Below are 24,479 nucleotides of genomic sequence, written 5' to 3'. Positions count from 1 at the left end.
AATAAGGTAATAAAGCTTTGCTGAAAGAAAAAGTTTTTTAAAAACTGGCAAGACCTGCAAGCTTATAAAATTATTTCTAAGATTGTAATAATCCATTCTATAAAATAAGTTGGGGTATGGCAAAGCATTTAATTTGCACAACACAAAATGAGAGCGTATATTGACCTTTTATATGTTGCAGTCAGGGTTTCCTCCTCCTCAAATCTACACACAATCACACTATCTTCTTTTTTTTCATTCCTACACAGTTGGTACCTTTCTTCACAGAAAATATCATCTTCAGCTTGCCACAGAGTCATTTCTCTGCTGTGACAGCACATAGGAAAGAGCAAAGGGGTAGACAGCCAGGGAAATCCCTGACATGGCTCTACTGGCTCGATGGAGTTGTGCTTGCAGACTGCACTGAAGAAAAGGAATTGTTTGCACAGAAGGAATGGACAGAGAAGGTCAGGAAAGCTGCAGAAAACTCACTATGCTTTGTCCTCTCAAAGTGGGACGTGAAGCTGCTCTGCAGATCTTTCAGGGCATAAATCTCCAAGGTACCACTGCCACAGCTTTCAGACGCAGGCTAAACCATCATTTTTACAGGACCCCTCATCTATCCAACACTAGGGAAGGCAAAAAGGTGGAGAGAGCACATAGAGCATGCTTCAGAAGCAGTGTGTAAGGACAGGTGTGTACTTCAGAATTCTGACTTTTCAACTGTCTGAGAAAACAAAGTACCTCTGGATATTTCTTTTTGCAAAGCAAAGCTCTATTCTATGGAACCTATAACTATGTGCAATGTAAGTAAAATAATTTCATAGGATAAAAAGCTGGAATAGTTAGAGGGAGGAAGTATTAGCGTTTCATAGGCAGCATTCCAGATATTTTTGTGAACTTTTTGTTAAAAATATTTTATCCAGAAAACACTACATCAAGTAGAAACAGGACAGCATAATAGGAAGAGGTTGTTTTTAATTTCCATCTGAGGGGAATGAAATTTAAAAAAAATTATTTAGTATGTTTCTGTTCAACAGAACAGATATAATTCTTAACTATCTGGAGAAAAAAAAAAGAAATCAAGAAGCCAAATGAAAGTTGGTAATTAGTATTGGATAAAAGCTGCTTTGCACATCAATAAAAGTTCTTTAAGATTTTTTTTTTCTTGTCCTCACCACTTGGAGAAATCCTTAGAAATATTTTTTCAGAAAAATAGCTCCCTCCAAAATAACTGTTTTGGTTTAAAAACTTTTACCTCTGAATGGTAGGGGTAGATGTAAATACTTTTTGGGTTCCATGTATATTAGGTCTCAAATATTCTAGTTGAGAAGCATGACTAGCAATCCCAGAGTTTAGATTGTTGAACTTTCTGTAGAAATTTTCTATTGCAAACTTGAAAACTTTTCTTGATAGGGTTTTTATTTTTTAAAAATTAATTCTTCTTGAAAAAGATTTTGTTAAGAATGATTAGTAATTCACAAAAGAAAGTTTGGATGATAATATCTTAGCCAGCTTTCAATGCCATATTTTAACTATTTTTTGCATTTCTTCTTGGAAACAAAAGACTTCTGTAAATGTCTTATTTTTTTCCAAGGATTTTGCAATTTTTAAATTTATTTTTGTCTTTACAAACTCTGCCTTTTTTTCCTAGTAGTTATTAAATTAGATCTTGGTCTCTATACTGCACAGTAACAAGTAACACTTTGAAACAGATGGAGTTTCTCAATATGTGCTCATTACTGTGACCTTAGAAGCTTCATAAGCAACATTAGCATTTTTAAGAAATGATGACTTTAAACTTGCACATTTAGTGTCTGATTTGCTGCTTTAGTTTGATCCTTTACTAGACCCATCTATTATTTGTTCTCCAGCAATGTTTCATAATAAGATCTAAAAAGAGCAAAACAATTATTTTCTTATCTAAATAGTTCATAGAAATTACAATAATTGTAAATGAAATTGAATATGAGAAATAACTTCAAAATGCCCGGAAACAGAATAGAATCCATCTTGCAAGCATTTTACCATTCTTCAAGAAGCTTATAAATATACATATTAAAGTAAAAGATCTTTCTTCTGCTTTAATAATTCCTTATTTATTGCTATTATTAAATAAATCTAAAGCATATAAAATAAGTGAGGATGGAGACAATAGGATAATGATCTCGAGAGATCTGCCTGGTTACAATGAATATTTATATTTAATGAGTAGCTTCTTGTAGTTTTTTGCTGTAAACAAAGCTGTGTAACATTTGGGTTACTAAATACTTCTAAGCACACCAGAAAGTAATCATTCATTTTGAGGTGGATGAGGAAAGATCTGTGTCCCCGGAGGAATGATGCTTGTCCTGCAAGGAGCAAGGAGGGCTCTGGTCCACTTTGAAGCATGGATTCAAACAGGCAGGGTACAAACTGGCAGGATATCAAATAATGCTTGGCACAGCCTGATTATGCCTCATGCCTAGCACACTGGGAGTGGAGGTGGAGATCACTTATCCTTTGCTACATTCGTGTGAGCAAACAGACTCATGCAGATCTCGTACACCTACGTGCTTCTTTGTTAGAAATATCAGCTTCCCCCTCTAGGCTTCCTTAATGTTAGAGAAGCCAAACTAAACACTCTGAACAACTCAGACACCCACAATAGATAATAAGGGAGAGATCTGCTAATTTATTAAGCTAAGTACAATATTTAACAGTGTTGCCTACCTTCATGTGCTATTGGAATGAATCTTTACTTATGTTTCTCTATATTATTCATGGAAGCCTTTTTTGCTTTTGAAACACATTTTTTTATTTCTTCTCTGGTGGTTTCTGTAGCTGTAATAGCAATGCCCTTGAATTGTGTCTTCTTGCTTATTATAGAACACTGGCCATGCAGGCACTGTCAGGGTGTTTCAGATGTCAGGTTACCCTGATATGGATTAACCCAGAGACCAGCAGTCAACAATGCACTGTAAGTACTGCAACAATGCTGGCAAATTAGCTTTGAAAACAAATGTGATTATTAATCAGAAGTTTCTAGGCACTTTTTGGATGTTATAATTACTGAATGTCTTTTGTGTGTGGCTGTTTCCATAAGGCAGTTTGTCATACTTCAACACATTCTAAGAAAATGCAGATCTGGTGCCAAATACTAGGAGAACAGAAAATGATGCTTCTCTCTTGGTAGAAAATATATTTCCTGACTCTCAGAACATATTCTCATTGAACTTTACTTTGCTTTTTATGCAAAGTAAAGTGACTGGCAGGTGCTATTTACAGTCCCTGGTAGTTTTGTATGTAAGTGCCTCATCATTAAAGAGATATGTCCCGATAAGCTGTCTTTTTAAGGAAGCAGGTTGCTTTCCAAGGAATGTAAGAAAATTTCTGAGGCAATAACAGAGTAGGCCTGGGGCTGACATACCACAGTAAATAGCATAAAAGACATAAAAGCAAGAAGTCCAGTGAATTTCAGTAGGTTCTAGTCTAAACTTAGTGACTGCTACAGAAGTGATGACATTACTTGTATCTAAGCAATCCTGTCTTGCAGCAAATTCTGTTTCAGGCAATGGGCGCCATGCTAAACACACAAACTCTTCCTACCTGGGAAATAAAACCAGCACTTGCTGCAGCCACGGACAGATGTGCAACTCTCATCCTGGCTCAATGAATGGAGACTGAGTGAGTTCCTCAGGCCCAGTCCCCATCTCTTCCCTCAAGATCCTGCATTGCATCTGAGTTTCATTCAGGCTGAAATCTTTAATTTTTGCTGTATTATTTTTAGGTGTTAGTGCTTTAGAATTTGTCTGCATTTTGGGAACAGCAACTATTAATGCAGAGCTAATAATACTCGTAGGGATGTGACATTTACCTTCAAAAACAGAAGCTTGTTATTTATCTTCAGATTTAACTTTAAGAATTCTGTTTGCACGGTTTCCCCCCATATTCTGTATTGGTCTCATACTTTGGTTTATTTTATTTCTATTCTAGCTTTTGGTATTTTCTGTGCCTTCATGGTTCCACTCTCAGCTTCATATTTCTTTGTATGCCCAGTGTCTTGGAACATCTGTTTTTTGTTTTGCCTGGCTTAACTTGGACATCTGTACTTCTTCTGTTTCTGCACTAAAATTTAATATTTTGATTAAACTTACCCAGGGTATGTGCAGTTGTAACAGAAGTGTTTCTTTAAAAATAGATCTGTTAATTTCAACTATTTTTAAAATTATTTTTCATAATAAATACACAGTTTCCTGATAAAAAGAATATGTAGTATGCCTACAGTATAATGTAAGGTTTTCCCAGGTTCAGTTTCTCTGTTATTGATTAATCAGTAAATAACTCAATCAGCATATATTCTTATTCTAAAAGAGGGTCACAAATCTCTGTACTCTTGCATATTTGTTTCTGTCAAAAAAAAATCACATTTGACATGGTTCTGTTTTTTTAAACTTCCTTTTTTTTTTTTATTTTTAATCTGCAAGATCTTCTAAGGAAAGCATTACACTAACTGCTCCCACGGTGCTGAAGTGATTTTATTGAGGGTATGCAGCATTCCCACTTTCTCCCTGCTGCTTGATCAATTTCTGTGTGGTGTTAGTCTTTCCTTAATCTTTTCTTTAATTTGAAAATGAGTACTACAACTGTAGCAGATATAGCTTTTTATCAAATGATTACCTCAGAACCATAGGATTACAGCCTCAAAGGATTTTATAATGGGATTAGAGGGTATGTACCTGGACATTTACCATACAGCATCTGCTTTGTACGTGTTGTGTTTGATGTGCCTTAGCCCTAGGCCTAGCCCTAGGTGAGTAGTGGAGGGGGCACTCCTGTGGGAGGTGAGAGGTATGAATTTCAGCTCATTTTGCATGAGGAGGGCATTGACTTTGGCTTCCTTAGGAACTGCTGTAATCTCTAGTCTATTTTAACATTCATTTCTCCTCCTTCTCCTTTGACAGACAGGTTTTAAGTGAAAAGAGTGAACCAATTTTCCATAATCAAAGGAGTTTAGGCGCAGGTGGGATTCCAGGTTGTGATTCCCACTTTCTCATAAGCACATAATTTGGGCTGCACTTAGGCACTTAGAAGCGGGAGGCAGCATTGCAGATAATTTCTATCTGCAAATTTTTTTGTTAGCTCACTTACGCATTTCACTGTTCAGGAAGCTGATCCCTGTCAATCCTATCACTTGGCACCAATGTCTCTGTTCATGTTATATTGTACTGAGGCGTTCAGCTCTGGTTCATGAACTCATTTCACTGCAAGAAAAAGAAAAAAAAGTCATAATCAATGCATATTGTTCCTTTAATGGATGTGAGATATTTGCCTTGGCTTCTTAGAAGTGCAGAGAGGAATTAATATGTTTATATTTAGGCTATAAATGCCCCTGATCAAATCAGGAGACACAGTACATCAAAAATATCAGTTAGCATCCAGTGATCTTCAGCAGTGCATGTGTTGGGAACTCAGTCCTCATTTAAAAGAGATTTTAGGCTTCTAATTACCAATGTGTTTTTGCTTAAAAAAGACCCTTGGCATTTTAAAAACACTTAGACACTTCCAAAAATGAAAATTATTGCTTTAGAAAATAAAACATTATTTTTCTCCTAAATGAACTCTTTCTCTTTCCTACTTCTAAAAAACCATTCCCCTTTAAGAATGGATAGGATGTTTCTTTAAAAACGGTTTCTTTCAACAACGGCCTTCAGGTAATAACAATGTTTTGCATAAATTCTAGATAATTTCTAGTTCTACCTGACTTGGCAGGGGTTTTCTATGTCACCTGCTACTCTGCCTAATAATTTGTTGTGATAAAAATTAAGTAAAGATTAATTTTATTCTCTTGGCTTCTGAAATTTATCCAAGTTGGCCTTCACAAAGACCCCTTCAATAGCTATCCTTAGTCGTCATTAAATTACAGTTTTCCTCAAATTTTTTAAGGGTCCCCAAAAGTCTTATTGCAATCTTGCCTCTTATGCACCTGGAATTCTTGCCAAACACAAGGGTTATATCCTTATTACTATCCTCCATGTATAGGGCTGTTTTAAACCTGACCACTTCTTCCTTCTGTGAAACAGTTCACAATCAGTAGGGAAATACTTAGCAATCTTACTTTCTTAACTGAAAGAGAAATACCCAACCACTGTATTAAAGCAGACTCAACAGCTAGGAAATAAATCACAGTGAATAATTTTCCCCCTGTATTTTGTTGTTTCCTCATTTGCAATCACAGGTAAAGTTTTTTTTTCAAGCAATTCAGTAATTTAAGTGTCTAAATCCTCCCTTACAATGCAAGTAAGAAGTTAACCTCTGCTTCTTCAATCCTTAAGCATACAAGAGAGATGTCAGATATTCTTCCGTTTATCTACTTCCTTCAATAGCCTTGGGATTCTTATTTTTATCATGTATTTGTAGGTATTTGTCATAATGGGGAATGAACTTTAATTGGGGCTTCAGGCACTATTGTAATACAGGTAATAAGCAACAATTATAGTGACAGATGTTGCCAGATTTTAGTTCCATTCTGAGATATTTAAACTCCTGTATTTGAGAATGCAACTCTTCAGCAGGAGGTTTTATTTATGTGTCCCTAATAGGCATTTTGCTGCTTTTTGAAGGCCAATATTACCCCGCATGGTTTGTATTTTCTTTACACTCCAATCTGATTACATTATCTTTTATGTCACTTTATATTTTTCACAGGTTTCTAAATATTATCCTCCTTTCAAGCCATACCACCCTGGTTACCTTTATCTTAGAATGTTCTTAAAATATTATTTTTTCTCTCCTCTGTCACCTCTATGTCTGAAAGATACAGCAATAGCAAATCCTTTGAAAACATCCACCAATTAACTGTACTTATCTGTAAAATAGATTCAGTCATTTCATCCACTTCCTAAGATTTATTTGCAAATCCTACTGAAATCACCTAGCTTTCTTTTTTGAACTTTGCTAAACCAGCTCTTTAATGTTACACCTATAAATTTAATTTCTCATAATGCCCCACCTCCTCTGGATACATATTCCATGCTGCTAGTGAAGCTATGGCATTCTGGTTTGTTTGCAAATATGTTGTGGTATTTCTCAGTTTAACTGGAACTTCTCATCATGTATGCTTCTGCTTTTCCTTATACTTGATTCCTGCCCCTCAGTGGCTACTTGAAGATGATTAGAAGAGCAAACAAAGAATCAAAAATCATTTACTATAGGTTGGATGCAGCTTCCTCTGTTTCATGTTTTCCTGCAGATATACAAGTGAAAACTCTTAAATGCTATAACAGGAATCATAAAACATTTTCTGGAGAGCAAATTTGGCAATTATGATGGATGTGACATTTAAGCCCTATCTCTGAAAATAATTGTGCGCAAGGGAATAAGCATTTAAATGTGAGCAGCTGTGGTCTCAAAGAAGTTCATGGTTAGTTTTCTCCCTCTTTTGCTAGTGTTTCTAGAAGAATGAGGAAATATTAATTTTCATCTCCAGTGGTTTATTTGTGCATGGGACAGTATCTATATAGGTTCCAGCAACCTGAGAAAATGAGTGGGTTGTCTTAAAAATAATGCAAGGAAGATTGTCAGGACAATAGATAATTGCAAAAATCAAACTAATAGATTTGCTTGTTTGAGTTTCCTATGAATTGAGTTCTTTTGGAGCAAATGAAAACCTCAGGAGCACCTCTCTGTTCATTGTGTCACCATCCAGAGAGAAGCATAAGAAAAACAGTGCCATTGCTCTCTGTCTGACAGTATTGTTTATCAAACTATGGCACATATTGCATTGCATGCTGCCTTGACAGTGGCTCCCAGGTGGAAGCACAGTGGAGTTCCCCCTGTTGCTATTAGCTTGCTTTCCTGGGCTTTGCTTTCTTTGGGGAAAAGACTGTTCCCTGAAAAAAAGGAAAGGTTAAGTGGTTGGTGCTGTCTGGTTTGCTTGTTCCCTCCTTCCTTTCCTTCCCTTCTTTCTTTTCTATTAACTGCTAATATTTAAGGAAGGACAAAAGAGAAAATGCTTGGATTCAACTCTCAGCTGTATGATGGATGGTCCATGCAGACCTCCTGAACACTGTGAGTCAAGGGAATATCTGCAAGAACTTATTTACCTGAGAGAGAGCATAATGCAAACCAATGCAAACTTAGGGCTCTAGGATTTGTTATTTGTCAGGGATGGCATTTGCATGGATAAGTTTGTATGATATTGCCTCTGTTTGACGAACTTAAATTGTTCTAATGGCACAGAAACTTTCATTCTTCTCCTACTAAGTTCTTGCTCAACGCAGCCAAAAATATGGTTTGTATGGTTTGCCCACTTTTGAAAGTCAAGACAAAATCTCCATTGCAGTTGCATCACTGAAGGTGAAAAAGATTTGGACACATGGTGTCTTTGTCTTTTTTCATTCTTTGGCAGCCTTTATTAATTTAGAAATTATTAGGTGGATGAATTACAGGTAAAAATACTGTACGAGATATGAAACTGGGGAATGGAAAATAAAACCAGCAATCTTTGAATGAAACGTATGTTACTACAAGTAAAAACTCCTAGACTAGAATGTTTATGTTCAGATTATAGATTTATGACTTACTCTTTCCAATATTCATGAATGCACAGACTGTTTGCCTTAGGCATATTATAGGAGCAAGGCCTTGAAACTGGAAATAATTGTTTAACACAGAACAACACAATTATATATTTTTGATTATTTTAGCAATTGATTTAAGGATGTATATGTATATTAAAAAAAAGTAAGTATGAACTTCTAAAGTATGAACTTCTAAAGTAAAACTGCTCTTTTGTCATTTTACCTTCAAAAGATGATTTGCCTCCAGACAAATCACATTGCTTTCATTTTACATGCATAGACATTTTACAGGTCTTATCGTTAGCGAATCCCATGCAGTATGGGTTTAAAACTTTAATCAAACTAAAACCCATGGTCCACTGGTGTTCTATAGACCTGCTGGGTTTAGGGCTGTTACAAGAAGAAATTTTCCCTTTGCATCCATAGAAAGTCAAATTAATTATCATATAGTGATTCCTTCTGAAGAACAGAATTGCTTTGGCTGAGTTTAAACATAAATGTGTAACACTTAAGAAATGCATTAGAAGATTTTTGTTTTGTTAACTGCTATTGTATGCTTTTTTTTTCCAACATTCTGTGAAGAGTATTTAATTAGAAAAATTAGTAAATGAATTCATCTAGCATACAGACTTCTGTGTAAGATAAATCTTCAGCATTTGACATGAATCCAACTTCTATTTATATATATTTTTATGAATGTCAAATGTTCATGGAAAGGCCTGAAAATGTTTGACACTAATAGACTGTGTTTAAGAATCTTTTTTTAAGGTTTGGTCTACGTCCTTGATGATTCAGTTCTTCCTCAATAGAAAGGAGCATGAGATAGAAAGCAGACATGTAGTGTTGTTCTGCTACTATCTAAATATGTAGGGCAGCCTATTGTGGTGTATGTTTGCAAAGGAAAAAGATGAAAAGAGGGACCTACAACATAATAATGTACCTAGTGTAAGAATATCTAAAATACTTGTAAATATTATTTTTTCCCATACTTAAAAAAAAAAAGAGAAATAATATATTTAAAAGTAAGAGGGCAATGCAATAGCTGTGTCTGTTGCTTTCTTAGTGGGTTATATGCAGCTATACAATTTAGGAATATTTCTTCTATTCTAGGAGGGCAGGGGTGAGGAAAAAGAATAAATTTTGGTGCTGGATGATGTAGGCAGGGAAGGTTTCATTTTTCTCCTTGGGTAACTTTTCAATGGCTATAACTTAGGCATCTCCAGAACCAGTGAATTGCTGTAAATGTTCCTGCAAAATCTGGCTCCAAACACTTACACACAGACACACACACCCACACACGAGTGTGCACAGGCACATAATACCTGGATGTTTCAAAACCCTGTCCATGTTCTTAATTATTTCATGGTTTATGGAAACAGTATACATTCAAACTGAGAGAATATGTAAATATTTCAGATAAAAAATTAAATTAAGTATAAAGAAATTATATTTTTCAATAATCAGAACATAGTATTTTAAATAACTTGAAAGAATTATAGGAAATGGGATATTTTCTTCAAATACCATGTAGGCTGATAGATGTGAGTGTCCCCTTCATAACTGATTGGATATTTAAAATGTTTATTAAAGCTAAGTAGTATATCTTATGCATCTCATTGCCATCTTGATAAACTCTCAGTGCTAAAGGTTGTAATAATACTGTAGATTGTAACAGCTGCTGCACTCAGTGGTCTTTTCAGCTTCAGAAGATTTATTTTTGAAGCTTTATTTCCATAGGCTTCCAGTTAATTGCTGTGTGCTTTAATTGGGCTTCAGTATGCTCATCTTTTGATCACAGGGCAATAACAGGAAACCATGTCTGGATAAATCTTGAGGGTGTCTGCAGCTTGATGGACTGTGTATGCGAATCTTTCACTCCTCGGTCACACAAGATGCAGATGCAGTTATTAGAACAGTGCAAACTGCAAGCAAATTACAGAACCTAGCAGAGCTACTAGTACGTCTATGCTGTGTCATAACTTTGAAGAAATTAGAAGGAGCAATAAAACCATTGTGTTGCATATAGGTAAAACCTTATAAAAGAAAGGCCTGGTAAAATCAGGCCTTCTTGCTTTTTCAGCTGAATTAACAGCTAGCCTGTAAATTTCCCATGAGAAAGAATCATAAGAATCAGTTTGCATAACAATCTATTCTTGTAAGAAGGCAGTTTGCATCTGTGAAAAAGAAGAAGTCTGTCCCGTGACAATCCACAAAGGAAAAATGTAAACACCCCGGTAAAGAGTGTCTTAGCACATGCACCCACAGGCACATTCTAACCAATGAGTTAAGTGGCAAAAAAGCTATTAAGCAATTAGAATTAGACATGATAACTTGGAAAACTGGTTAAAAAATAGGCTGTAATATTAAATTGGGGCTTTTTGCCACTGAAACTTTGAACTGTCGTGCCTGTCGTTATTTGCTGCTATTGCTATACCATTGCTCTGATAGCTTTAGTCATTAGCTCCCTAAGTAAAAATTCAGCTGAGGAAAAAAATTGTGTTGAAGTTAATTTGCATTTGCAGGCTGTTTCACCAGATGATTATATCCAGTCTTCAAACATTAGACAGAACTCTGTTGATATGCCTGTTTTCAAACTTGGATGAAAGCGGGGAATTGCTTGTATCCCTAGCTTGCAGCAATAATAAACCTCAACAGACCTGAGCGGTAGGGCCGTGCGAGCCTGACAAAGTTCAACAGGGCCAGGTTCTGCACATGGGCCAGGCAAGCCCAAGCACAATACAGTCTGGTGGAAAATTAATTCAGAAAAGCCCTGAGGAGAAGGACTCAGGGGTCTTTGTGGACAAGAAGCTTGACATGACCAGACAGGAAGGTGCAACCTGCAGGCCAGAAAGCCAAACAATATTGTGGGCTGTGTCAAAAGACACGTGGCTAGCGGGTCAAGGGAGGTGATTTTCTCCCCTTCTACTCCATTCTCCTGATACCTCACCCGGAGTGCTGCATCCAGCTCTGGAGCCCTCAGCTTAAAAAGAACATGGACCTGTTGGAGTGAGTCAAGAGGAGGGCTGGGAAAATGATCATAGCAGCTTTCCTGTAAAGACAGGCTGAAAGAGCTGAGGCTTCTCAGCCTGGAGAATACAAAGCTCCTTCCAGTACCTAACAGGAACCTACAAGAGAGCTGGAGAGGGACTTCTTACAAGGGCACGTAGGGATAAAACAAGAGGGAATAGGTTTAAATTGAAAGAGTTGGTTTAGATTAGATACAAGAAACTCTTCCCTGTGGGGGTGGTGAAGCACTGGGACAGGTTGCCCAGGGCAATCCGTCTTCAGGCTGGGTGGGGCTTGGAGCAATTTCATTTAGTGGAAGATATCCCTTCCCATGGTGGGGAACTATTTGATCTTCTAGGTCCCTTCCAACCCAAACACTCTTACAGTCAAACTTGTTAATTTTATTATTCACTATATTAACATTTGTGTTCTTACCGTTAAATTGCATTCCATGTAACTGAATGTGAGGTCCTTTTCTGAAAGAAAAACAAAAGGTATAACTTGCAATGCACTTTTGAAAAATCAGATTCTCCAAATGTAATAACATTTTATACAGGAGTTATTATAGAAAAGTTTACCTATAGCGTATGGGTTTCTAAACCTGTACAGGATTCTTGCCCTGATGGTTTATATACCTTAACTGGGGTTATTCTGATCATATAAATTGTCATTTTTTCATACTATTAATTTATTCCACCAGTTATTTGATCTAATTGTAGCATCCATGGCAAGCATTATTACAGTTTATTTGTGATGTCAAAGAGGTTTCTTTCATTAGTTGTAAATCCATCTCTGGTTTTATTATGTAGTTACTTCCTGGAATTACAAGAAAAGGGAAGCATTGATGATTATTGAGCTTTTAGTACCTTTTATTATGGTACAACCTCTTTATCATTGTCCACTAGTGTTCCTTCTGCAATCTTTTCCATCCTTCACTCTGCTATGGTGACCTCATGTGTTTAATTATTTTTGTTACCATTACTTGAAATTTCTATTTCTGTCATATTTTTGATATTTTTAATCTGTTTTGGCAAAATTATTTTGGCAGTGTATATGAATGAATGAATGAAGACATAAAATAAACAAAATGTAAGTACATATGGTTATGTATACAAATATTATATATATGTTATATATGTTTATGTGCACATATTAAAATATGCATATTTAATAAATATTTACATGTGCATACACACACGTAAATGCACATATGCAAATATACATGTATATCATATATATATGAAGACATAAAAATGTGATTCTATGGATTTTCTTACTATAGGCATTGAGGCTTTATCTTTTTTTTCTTACAAATGTTTTTCTCCCTTAGTTTCTTTTTCTTGAAATGCTGCTCCTTCACATATTCTAAGTATATTTGGAAATACCATATTCATTCAAAAGATAATATTTCAAGGATTTCTAGAGACGCCATAGTTTAATCACATGCAACTTATGTTATAGAATAACCAGAAATTTATTCACCCTTTTCAGAAAATATACTGTTGAGGTGAATTAAATATTAATTCTATGAAGTATGAAATCTAAAATGTGCATGCAGACTAAGCAGTGAGAAGTTGGAGAGCAGCCCTGTGGAAACATGCAGCTCAGTGAGTATTTCAAGCCATAGGCACTTTTTCCTTCCTGGAATCTTCTGTCTACTGTTGCCTTTTTCTTCTAGTATCATTTCTTTTATTCCTGGTTGGATGTTTAAATGAAGCAATGCTTCCTCTCCTGTCACATAGCCAAAATTCTGCCGCCTGTATCTTCAGCCCCTGTCACCATTTAACCTTACCCACAACTTTGGGCTTCTTCATTTCTATCTTCATGCAACCAGCATAAATAAATTCCATTTGGATAATAAGTTTAAGATTGGAATAAAGAATGAATTTTAATTCAATTTTTTAATGTATAAAAACACACAATCATTTTACTGAGTAAAGTTTCTTTTAGATTAGTTTGCACTATACTTAATAAAACAGAAAATCTCATTGTTTTGCCTTAGAAAGGACCTTGCAGAACTCAAAGTTATCCCTGTCATATTCCTTCTAAGTCAGTAAGGTTCATTACAAAAAAGTAACAGTAAAAAAGGGCATTGTCTCCACTTGTTCTGTTGGTTGTTGATGCTGATATATTATCTTGGGTAAGATTGATGACACCTGCCCTGAAATCAAAAGTACCTGTCACTTTCCTTTGGGGACCTAAAGTTTTCATAGTTACCAGACAGAAGTTTGGAAAAAAAAAAATCCTAACTGGGGCACTAGATCTCAGTTTTATAATACCCTGTTCAGAAGATTATGGTCCACAACTATTTATGTGTAAATATTGGAATTTAAAACTCAACCCAGAGTGGAGCTACACTTCTGTCTTTCATGGAGAGATACTTGTAAAACAAGGATTTCTGTTTTTTCATAAGGTAAATACTTTCTTTAAGGACTAATATTAGTGAAAAATACTTCTTAATGTCGACATAGCAAAGAATGACTCTCACATGACAATGTACCTTGATCTTCAAAAGTTTTCATTTTTTAAAGTAATTTTTTTTGTAAATTACAGATGCGATCAAGCCAAACTCCAGCCTCATCATATAATACACAATGCATCATATAACACACATCATATAATACAGTAGCAGGCTGCACAGAGTGAAGCATTGTGAATGCAACAGGAAGGAACAGGAGCTTTAGACCTGTTCCATTTTTTAAGAATTTAAAACAGCTGGAGCTTAGTCCAGAGAATGTTTTTGAACATCTGTTTAGAACATATTCATGGCTAACCAGCGTAATATTCAGAGCAGTTACAATGAGTTTTCCTCATAAAAATATATTCTGCATGGCCTATATGACACAGTCATTCTTTTTTTTTTTTTTTTTTTGTTGCTTGCCTCTTATCTGATGTTATAAATAAAAGAAAGTCAATTAGTACATGTTTTATTGGTGGCTTTCGCTACTTTGATAAATGCCATTATAAATGAAAAATGAGTAATTGCAACCTTACATGTAGCTTGAAAAATTAACCTCATGCACCCTATATGAAACAGAGTAAAGAAGAGTTATATGAAAAAGTGCTGCTGGGAATTAATCTAGTACGTCAGTGGGTCAAACATTTCCTGTATGAGTGATGGGAAAAAGAGCCCAATAGCTAAGTTGTTTCCATTTATTATAGTTCCACCCTACAAACAGCCTTACCTCTCTCTTTGGAATAGGTGTCAGAAATGACCTTCTCATACTCAGTTTGTGGTGTATGCACACAATGGATTTATTTCACCCACTGCTTCTGTCTTGTTCTGCTCCTTTTGTACTGTCACACTTCCCTTGAAAACAGGACTCTATTGATACATCACACATCAAGGGGCAAAATGCTTACATGTCAACCCTGGGATATACAGAGATTGATAGGAGAATTAGTCTAGGATCATACTGACAGCATCAAAGTTGCTGCAGGTTCACTGAGGAAACGAGGTTAGATTATTCTGCAGCACAGCCATCTACCTGACATCAGAAAGGCTACCTCCCTTCTGTCTGAGACCACCTATCTTGCATCAAGTCTTCTCTTCATTCCTTCAAACTGAGGTGGTATATGTTTCCCCAAGTTCTAATATTTTGTTTACATTTTAAAATACCTAAATTACTGTTTAACATTTTTTTTACATTTTTCTATTTTTTTCCTCCTTTTTTTTTCTCCATTGGAAAAATTGCTGCTTAAACTGTTCGTGGTGATTGATACTGAGTGTTTTCAAATGCTGGAAACATATCTAGTAATTACACTGTTCAGACATGAAGATTGTATTACCTCAAATTGCCTGGAATGATGTCAATTTATCAAACTTCCTGTGAGAAGTTCATCTCTGTTGTAAAGTGATCACTCCTCTCTCTGTTAGCCTGCTTTATCTAATACAGAGGGTCCAGAGGGGATTTATCCACTCTCTTTTTCAACCTCATCCTCTTTTGGATTCTACTAGATCAGTGGGGGAAAAAATGAGAATGTTTTGTGACTGCCTTGTTTATTTTATCATCTCTCAATGCAGTGGAGGGAGAGGATGTATAATTTGATTTGAAAGCCTGAGACAGTTAAGCAACAGGGCTTCAACTGAGCAGCAGTAATCATGTCTGTTTACTGGAGTAAAACATGGGCTGTTTGTATTCCAGACAGAAGATTTCAATTATGGTTGTTTAAGACTAACACATTAAAAAGCATATTCATTTCCTATTAAGCACCGCCTTGGAGAATTCTTTAATGCGAGCACCAAAGTGCACTTCCTGGACATTTTCCCACTGTTTAATGCTGACAGAAGGAAGAAATCATGTTTGTAACATTTGTCTACCTGTTAACTGATGCCTTAAGTTTTAACTTTCAAATTTTTCAGATTCTGTGCTGCCTAGGGGTGTAGCTCTGAGCTTCATATTAAGTGTCAGTAGGTTCTCTTCACAGGGTAGGTAGACAAAAATAATCTTTTTCCAGCTTGAGACCAAGGACAACCATTACAAGTTTCAGGCCCAAAAAGCAAAACAACAGGGAACTGAAGAGAGCAAACAAGGATGATGGGACTTCATAACCTGAAGTCATAATTGGACAATTTGCCCCAATATGCAAATGGACCAAAAACTTATAAAATTGTGAAACCTCGTGACTGGTCATCCATTTTGTGACCATTTTGGGTCCATCTTGTGTGTAGCCCTGGACAGACTCTTTACTGCCCAAAGTATATCTTTTAAGGCCTTTTAATAAATAGCTGCTTTATTCTTTAATTCTGTCTAGTCTATGTTCTAGGTCAGCCTCTCAAGGTATCAGTTCAAATCAAAAAATGTCCTATGGTTGTTTTTTTTTTGACTTTTGGACTAGCGGTAACAGAATAATTAACTTATAGCTAGGTGTACAAATGTAGTGTTCTTAGCCTTTTTTCCCCATGGTATAATTCTAGTGCTTTCAGATTAGCTGACCTAAATAGAAATGTAAAGTTAAAAGGAGATTTGTCTTATTCAAAGGACAATTACTCAGTGGCAATCTGGACTAGTATCACTCAAAGACTAAAATGAGTCATGATTGCTTAATGACCTCAATTTATTTTTTTTCATGCATATCTTTCAGTTCTCTGATAATATATATCTGAAAGGACATATATTTTTATATTATTCCACCCAACTTTAGGATCTGCGTTCTATTGTGAAATTGATGATTTCCCAGCGTACAGTTTGTCATTGAAATGTGAGTGAAAACCTGAGCTTTTGAACTTATTTCTGTTTGTTCTCTAGTGCTGCAAAAGTACTAAAGAGTTCTAAGAATGCCATGGTCACTCAGCAGAATAATTAAGTTAAGCAACAGTACATCCTGATTAAAAATTGCTTTTGGAATTTCTCAACTTTTTACAAGGTACTTGTTGGCCAAAAGAATGCATATAGCAAGGTCACCAGCTGTATTCCCTTGACACACCTTAACCTTAAAATAAGAAGCATGATCAGGACTACTTCAGGTGCTCCAGAACCCTCTATTTCCCCTTGGAAATAGTGGAACCAAACTCTCTTTAATATTTGGAGCTTATCTATACTCAGTTGCTTCCATCGTTCCACCTCAAGGAGGAGCTTCCAGCTGGGAGACTGAATAAGCTTTTTGTGACTTTATTAACTTTACTTAAAATAAAAGGGACACTTCTTTGCTTTGTATTTTACAAAGACATTGAGGCACTTTAATCTTTGAGGTAGCACATCCAGGTGATTCAACTAATTAGGCAAACCCAGTGATGTACCACTGAGTTAGTCTGGCAAAATCTTCTATCCTGGATTTGTAGTGCAGAGCACCAGTGAAATAACTCTGTAAGTGCACTCATCAAAGGTCCTGTTAACAAGGAAGGAAATAGGTGCTAAATAAAATTCAAACCAGATTTAGCAACCTTTGATAACACTTAATATTGTAATTTTCATACTGCATTGCTGCTACTTCTATATCCTACACACTCGGCATTTTTCATGCTATGAGGCTTCTGCACTTGATGTGATTAATTTTTAAATTCATAACATTTTTTAAGGGAGTAATTCAGGGAATAACTCTAGGTATTACTGAATTACTTAGAAAATTTAGCTCCTTAATTCCAGGTTTGATTTAAGCTTACTGTTTAGCACATATATTCTCAAAGCTCTTTCTACGAAAGCACTATTATAGATGTAGACTATAATCTTTGAACTGCTTGCAACAATGAGCCATCTTTTTATTATATTTACACAGGCAATTACTATGATTTCATGTCCATGGCTCTTTAGAATCTCTCTAATAATACAAGTCTACAATGTATACCTGTTGCTCCCATCCTCACTAACCAGTTTAAAGACTATTCCATTATTTGGTGTCTGGAACTTTTTTTTTAAGTATGCTTTTACTCTTTGGTTTTAATGACCTAATGGACAATTTCAGACATCCCCAGTACAGATTGTCTCAGGTTGCCTTATGCCAGAGAGAAAACCTGCTGTTGCTGTGCCTGCTGTCGCTATTAGATTACATAGCATAAAAATCACTGTCCACTGAGGAAGATCACGTTGTCAGCACTGTCTGCCAAAGAGACACTGAACAATTTAGGTCCTATCTCCTACTGTGCTGTACTCCAGGAAGGCATTCAAGGAAAATAAAATGACTGTAGCTTGCTGTCAGGCTTAAGAATGTGTTCTGTAAAATATGCCATGAATAATTCTCTTCCTCACAATTTCTTTACAATTCTAAGTCTCCCAACGAAAGATGTGTATAATTTGACAGTATTTTGCTATTGTGAAATAAGAATTTTAGCTCTATTGTCAAATTGTGTGCATGAATATCTGCTAATGGACCCCTTTTTTAAGTTAGTATAGAAAAACTATGAATCATTAATCAAGGAAAAAAATAAGCTATTACAGACATAAGTTTTTCCTATACATATCGCCCTATCCACTGCTATTTACAACTCAAGTTGTTTTCTAACTTCATAAAAGTAGAGCTACACAAGCCTGTATTTGGACATGATAAAGATGCTAGTCTTGGAAAAATGTATATATTAATTTCATTTTGTTCATTCAGCCAGAGCCCACTCACCACTGAGATTTCTAGTATCACATTAATTAATAATGTAATGAAAAATATATCCCAAATTATTTTTTAAATATAAATACCTCTAACAAAGGTACAATCTTTTGTTTTCTTGCTATAGTTGCTGCTAACTTATAACATTTTTACTGTATGGATTGGTTTTTAGTGTAGTTGGATTGGATGTGGTAGTGCATTTCAGCCTGAGCATTTTTTAAGTCTTTAAATTCCTGAGAGAGGTTTTTAAAGGGGCAAGTGTCATTGTAAGGTAGATTTGATTCAACAACTGGAAACATGACACTACTATCTTGTGGGAACTCTTTTTCTTAATTCCATTTTGTGTCACTTCCCCATCTCCCAGTTTCAGTAGAATTCAGCTCAAAAAGCACAAATGTATCTCCACATATCCAAATTCCTAACAGGCAAAAAACTCATGGTGCATTCGGTTCCTTTATGAACTCATTTGCATGGAAGTCGGTTTGATTTTGATAAAATGTTACTTATGGCTGTATTCTTGTTTTTTCAGTAAGGCATAATTCATACTCCCTTTTCCATATACACAGAAATGCTCATACAGCACTCTGTAATTCAGATTAGTGAGATTAAATGCAAACTCATAATTAAGGGAGTGCTAGGGAAGTAAAAAAAGGAAATAATGCGATCCCTCTTGCACTGACGATAGATGGTGGCAAACACAGAACTTTAAGTCCTCTCTTCCATGGCAGATCCCTAAAGAGGTAGCTCAGGGCATTGAACAGTATGTATAAAATCAATTTAACAGCAGTGGTGCATAGTGGCAAGGGAGTGAGTGGAAATTTTCAGGCTAGTAGGGCAAGGGGGTGAGTACTTGAGAAAAATGGAGAAAGAGACATTGGCAGAGGCTGTGAGGAAGGAGCAAGAATCAGGAGGCTTTTGGAGAATTTAAAAGCCTGAGAAGTCTTTTTTCATTTGTTTATTCCCCCACCTTCTGCTTCCTAGTTTCCTAATGAAGCTTGCAACTCTTTCAGTGGTCTGAACTTGAAGAAATTATTTGAAGCTGTACCTCAGCCTTGTCCTCTTTTGCCTTTTTTTCTGGGCTGTAGCTTACTCAGGTGAGGGAGGGAGGGAAGGAAGGAAAGGAAGGACAGGAAGGACACAAAGGAAAGGAAGGAAAGGAAGGAAGTTATATGAGTGAGAGGCTGTAAATTTAATTATTTAGAGACTGCTGTTCTTTGAAAAGGTTTCCTTCTCTGTTTTCATCACAATCCCAGTTACATTATGGTCTGGGAAGTCAGTGTACCTGTTTGAAACATATGGATATCTAAGATGTGATTCTGACTTTCAAAACTCTTGCTAAATTGGCCAACAAACTAGCAAACAATGGAAATCTCACTATTGTAGCTTTCTTACCAAACGTGTAGAACATATCCAGAAAGGGAGGGAGAAAAGGAGGGAGAGAGAAGGGAACCATTAGAGGCAGAAAGATTTTGTTTTGTTGTTCATTTTTTCTTTAGCATAATCTGAACATTGAGACACACGGAAAAGCCATTGTAGTGTGCAAACATTTGTTGAGGAGAGAAAGAATTCTTTTTAACAAAAAGGTTCTACAGATAAAACCACCTGGCATCATCACTTGTTTAGTACATGACATACAGGAAGACCACTAGCAGGTAAATTGCTCCTGGGGAAGGAGGGGGAAGCAAGAAGGAGCAGAAGGAAATCAATGACCAGACATCTTTGTGATGACTTTCTCAATGTGTGAGCTGGAAACTGGAAGCTTGAAATGGTCTTTGCACCTTTGGTCATCAATAATTTTAAAGCATCATTCTCAACAAAAGATGTGAGCCTGATGGATGGGGATGGGGCACCGATTTGAAATCTCCTCTTGGCTGAATTGCCTGTTGGTTCTGCCATAAAAAAATAAGAATTAAGTGTCCTCTGCACCCCCACCCCATTGTTTTTCAGCCAGCAAGTATTCCAGCAAGAAGCTTTTAAATATTTTATATCCAGAGTGCCTTTTTCATTAAGAGTACACTTTTATTTCTTGACATTGAGAAAATGGATCAGGATCCTCACTTTAAAAAATTTTGTTTAAATGCAGATTTTGAAAGGCTGCCAGGGTTGAATAAAGAATCCCTGCAGAACAAACACTATAAAAATCAATATTGTTCTTTCCAGGGAGTTATATTTATCTGGTCATGTCTCCTTCCATATAACTGTAACACATTTTTGTGGTTTTAAGCCCTTTTTATTTCATAAAAGTGATGTCTTGTACCTGGATAAACTAAAAAGGTCTGTTTCACCCTCTGGGCCTTGAATAAATAACTGATCATCATCATAATTAAGCACATATTATTTAAGGTTTCTTTTTTTCCCCCATTTTTATTTTTACAAGGGAGAACTCCAAATTACCTTTAAATCTTTAACATGTTATTGACATACATACATACATATATATTTATATATATATATGTATCAGGAGATAGCATCTAGCAGCAGGAGCAAGGGACTGCACAAGACTAGCTACTCAGCTTGGTGCATCTGCAGCCAAAAGAAAAGATGTCAAAAAGCTCTTAGAGAGCTTATACCCATGGACTGTAGACATTGATATTTTCAAAATTTTAAACCTCAGGAAAAAGGTATGTATAACTTTCAGCAATTAAAAAGAAAAATAAAGCAATGAAAAATCTATGTGAAAAGAAAAAAAATTCCCTTGTTCATCATTAGTTCAGCAAATCCATAGTTAGAGAAATAGACTGCAAATATTTCCCTTCACACGTGGTACATAAGAGCCTTAATACAAGTGCATAAAGATTTCGCAGCAATGATGTCTTGGTCTTCTGACAACTGTGCATCCTTGGCTGGGAGGAAAGAAGGAGTGCTTTTGTGACAGAGGAATGGATGAAGTGTTTCTGGAGTCTTCTGTAAGTGCTGAAAAACAATCCTTGAGTAAGCGAACGCTAAAATACACAAGTTATAATGTCCACCATAGCAGTTTGTTTTCTAAATGAAAAAGTTGCAATGCCAGAGATAAAATGCAGTAGAATTCCTCCTGTGCTTCTATAAAACATCCTGTCATGCAAATGTCAGTGCTCTATTGGGTTTTATAAATGACGTACTTCTGCCAGCTCAGATGCAGCCTGGGAGTCTTGCCTATTACAAAGTTTTGCCAAAACACTTCAAAATGCTGAAAGTATTTTCTATATCGAATGGTGACATATTTTAAAGTCAAGCACTGCATTCATCTTCTATTCTTTTCACAGTTCTCATCAAGCAAATGTGAACTGTTGGAAGATTCTTAAGCATTTAAAATTTGGGTTAAAAGTCATGTTACCAATATTGAATGCTAGAAAATATGGCAGGCTTTGCAATTTTTGTCATACATCGTATTTCCACTTCTATTTTGTCCTCTAGGCTGAGCCAGATACTTTTATATGTGGGATTCAGATAACAGAAGAAAGGCTTCAAGTTTGTTTAAGCATCCTGATTGTGAATGCTATTTCAGTCAAATTAGATTGCCAGAGCATGACAGCAATGTCATTGATTTATTGTGTTTTGAAGTCCTTCCCAAACACACATTTCATTATTTTGTTTTGTTTGTTTCTCCTTTCCTTTTTTTTTTTTTTTTTTTTTTTTTTTTTTATACCTATGTTTCCTGGAAGGATTCTTTGTTTTAGATTGGATAAACTTCATGTTATGCTGTGGTCAGGGTCCCTCTGAGTCTTTGTACAAATGACCAAATATTTATGTCCCATAGATAAAACCAATAGTGAAGGCATGCAGAACTATCACAGGAAAACAGAGCATATCAGGACTTGCAGGGCTTTGCTTTATGACATGAGAGCAATCTCTGATGCAGCTTGTATCCCTCCTAATTCAACTGCAATCAACCCAGAACCACAGGTAAAGACAGATTGTGGTCCATAACTTACAGGAAAGGACCCCTTCTGATCACTTCACTCTCAATTTTATATCTCTTAATATATACTTCAAAGTACATGGAAGTAAAGTGGTGACAGACTGAACAGTGCATGAATTCCTTTAGGCTTGAGTATGGAAACATCTCAGAGACAGGATGGATTGAAGAGCTCCTGACACCTGTGCTGTGTGTTACCCCTCATTGGATGGGCAGCAGACTGGATCAAGGAACCAACACACCTGAGTTACTCTTAACAAAGATCAATTCAGTAGATGTGCTTGCTTTGTAGATCTCCAGAAGCTGTGGGGGCACAGCCAAGGCAAAGTAAGAAACAGAGATGATCTGGCTGAAATGAAGTAACTCAAAGCATTAGGAACAAAATAGAAACCCTTATAAATCTCCAGTATGTAATAGCTAATTTTTCCGCTGCTTGATGTCTCTGATGGCACATATAATCTTTTCCCAAAGCTGGGGTGTGAGGCTACATTAGCAAAGAAGAATAAAGTTTCTGACTCAGATGAACTCAATTTAGATTCTAAGTTGAATACTCTAAGCGAAGGAATGTTCACGTCTCAGCGATGGTCATGATATACAAGTCAAAATAAATTGCAGAGATTTTTTTTTCTTGTTGAATGCTTCATATTTTTAAATATACTTAACCCTGAATATGGTAGTAATTTACATGTCAATATTTAGAAGAATAATTTTCACTAGCCAAGATAATATTTCTGCTTATGAAAGCACCTGCTTACATTTCAGTGACTTCAGAGAGGTGGAAGTATGTATGAAAACACTTCAGCTCATACTTGAATAGTTTTTTTTCTCTAGTGAGAAATTCAATTAATAACCATTAGATATGTTCATGAATACAATTAGACATGTTTCTAAATTTGTAATGAATAAGTTAATTGTTCTTTGGCGTAGTAAAATGATCCATTACTGAAACTCATCCCTTGAGTACTTTGAAGATTTGTATTTCAGCCTTTTACAATACCAGAGCATTCTAAACATTGAATGTGGTTTATGCAACATTTTCTCTTTTATTACTAAAACGTCTTTACATTGATTTGAAAAAAAAAAATCCAGTGCAAGAATGTTCTTCTTAACAAATAACTCATTCATAAATAAAAGGAATAAAATTATCATCCTATTTTCCAGAGGACAAAGAAATTTAGGCAGAAATCATACTTTCTGCTTTTAAAAATACAGATATATCTGAGCAAAAGCTGCTTTATATTACTCTCAAAGCTATGAAGATGACTTTGCAGGTAAGTTGTCTTATTTTATATACAGACACACAGTCTGGATTTCAAACATTAAAATAAACATCTGTATTGCTGATGTGCTATTGTGAACCAGTGTATTTATACTTGCATGAATTAAATTATATAATTTGAACTTCTTTAAGTTCTTGCTATCTCGTAACTCGTAACTTCATATTCTTTTTCATCAAAGAAAACAAAAATATTTCCTTTGTGTTCCAGGCCTTTTAAAATTAGGTCAGTGAAACATGTTAGTGAGATACTTGGTTTTACAGATTAAATCTAGTTTTTCAGCACTAACTCTAGAAAGAAAAACTTCCCTGTATTTCACCGTGTGTATTTCTGTGCTCACTTATAATCATGCTGGGAATCATCTACCCGGGAACAACTTTCCTTTAAAGTTTTAGTCAAACAACCAAAACCTATGCTTTTATCTGTGTGCTTTTCTCCTGAAAACAGACTAACCAGAAAGTGAAAGAAAACAAATGCATATAATCCACTGAATTTCAGTTACATTATTTATTAGCATCAGAGAGGGGAAAAAAATAAAAAAGAAGTGCAGGTAGTCTGTTGTTTGTCCTTTGATATGTTTCTAATGAAACTTTTTTTTTAAAGAATATGTCAGCCTTACAAAATGGGCATTCTACACATGTGTGTGTTATTTAGATATGTATTATTTTACTACTACTATCATACCTATTGCTAAGAAGGAACAAGACAGCTCAAAAATGC

The 24,479-nt window shown here is 35.7% G+C and overlaps 1 long non-coding RNA gene across 1 annotated transcript in view; it reads left to right on the top strand.

Annotated features, from left to right (window-relative positions):
* The first annotated feature begins 2,900 nt into the window (after nt 1-2,900).
* LOC134430002 (uncharacterized) overlaps nt 2,901-24,479 on the top strand; it is an 80,508-nt gene continuing 58,929 nt past the window's right edge. The window contains exon 1 of the long non-coding RNA XR_010030705.1: nt 2,901-2,938. This is a non-coding gene — a long non-coding RNA (uncharacterized LOC134430002). The remainder of the gene's footprint in view (nt 2,939-24,479) is intronic.

Source organism: Melospiza melodia, chromosome 1 (assembly GCF_035770615.1).
Source record: "Melospiza melodia melodia isolate bMelMel2 chromosome 1, bMelMel2.pri, whole genome shotgun sequence".
Classification (NCBI taxonomy): domain Eukaryota; kingdom Metazoa; phylum Chordata; class Aves; order Passeriformes; family Passerellidae; genus Melospiza; species Melospiza melodia.
This window is presented reverse-complemented; position numbering and strand designations above follow the sequence as displayed.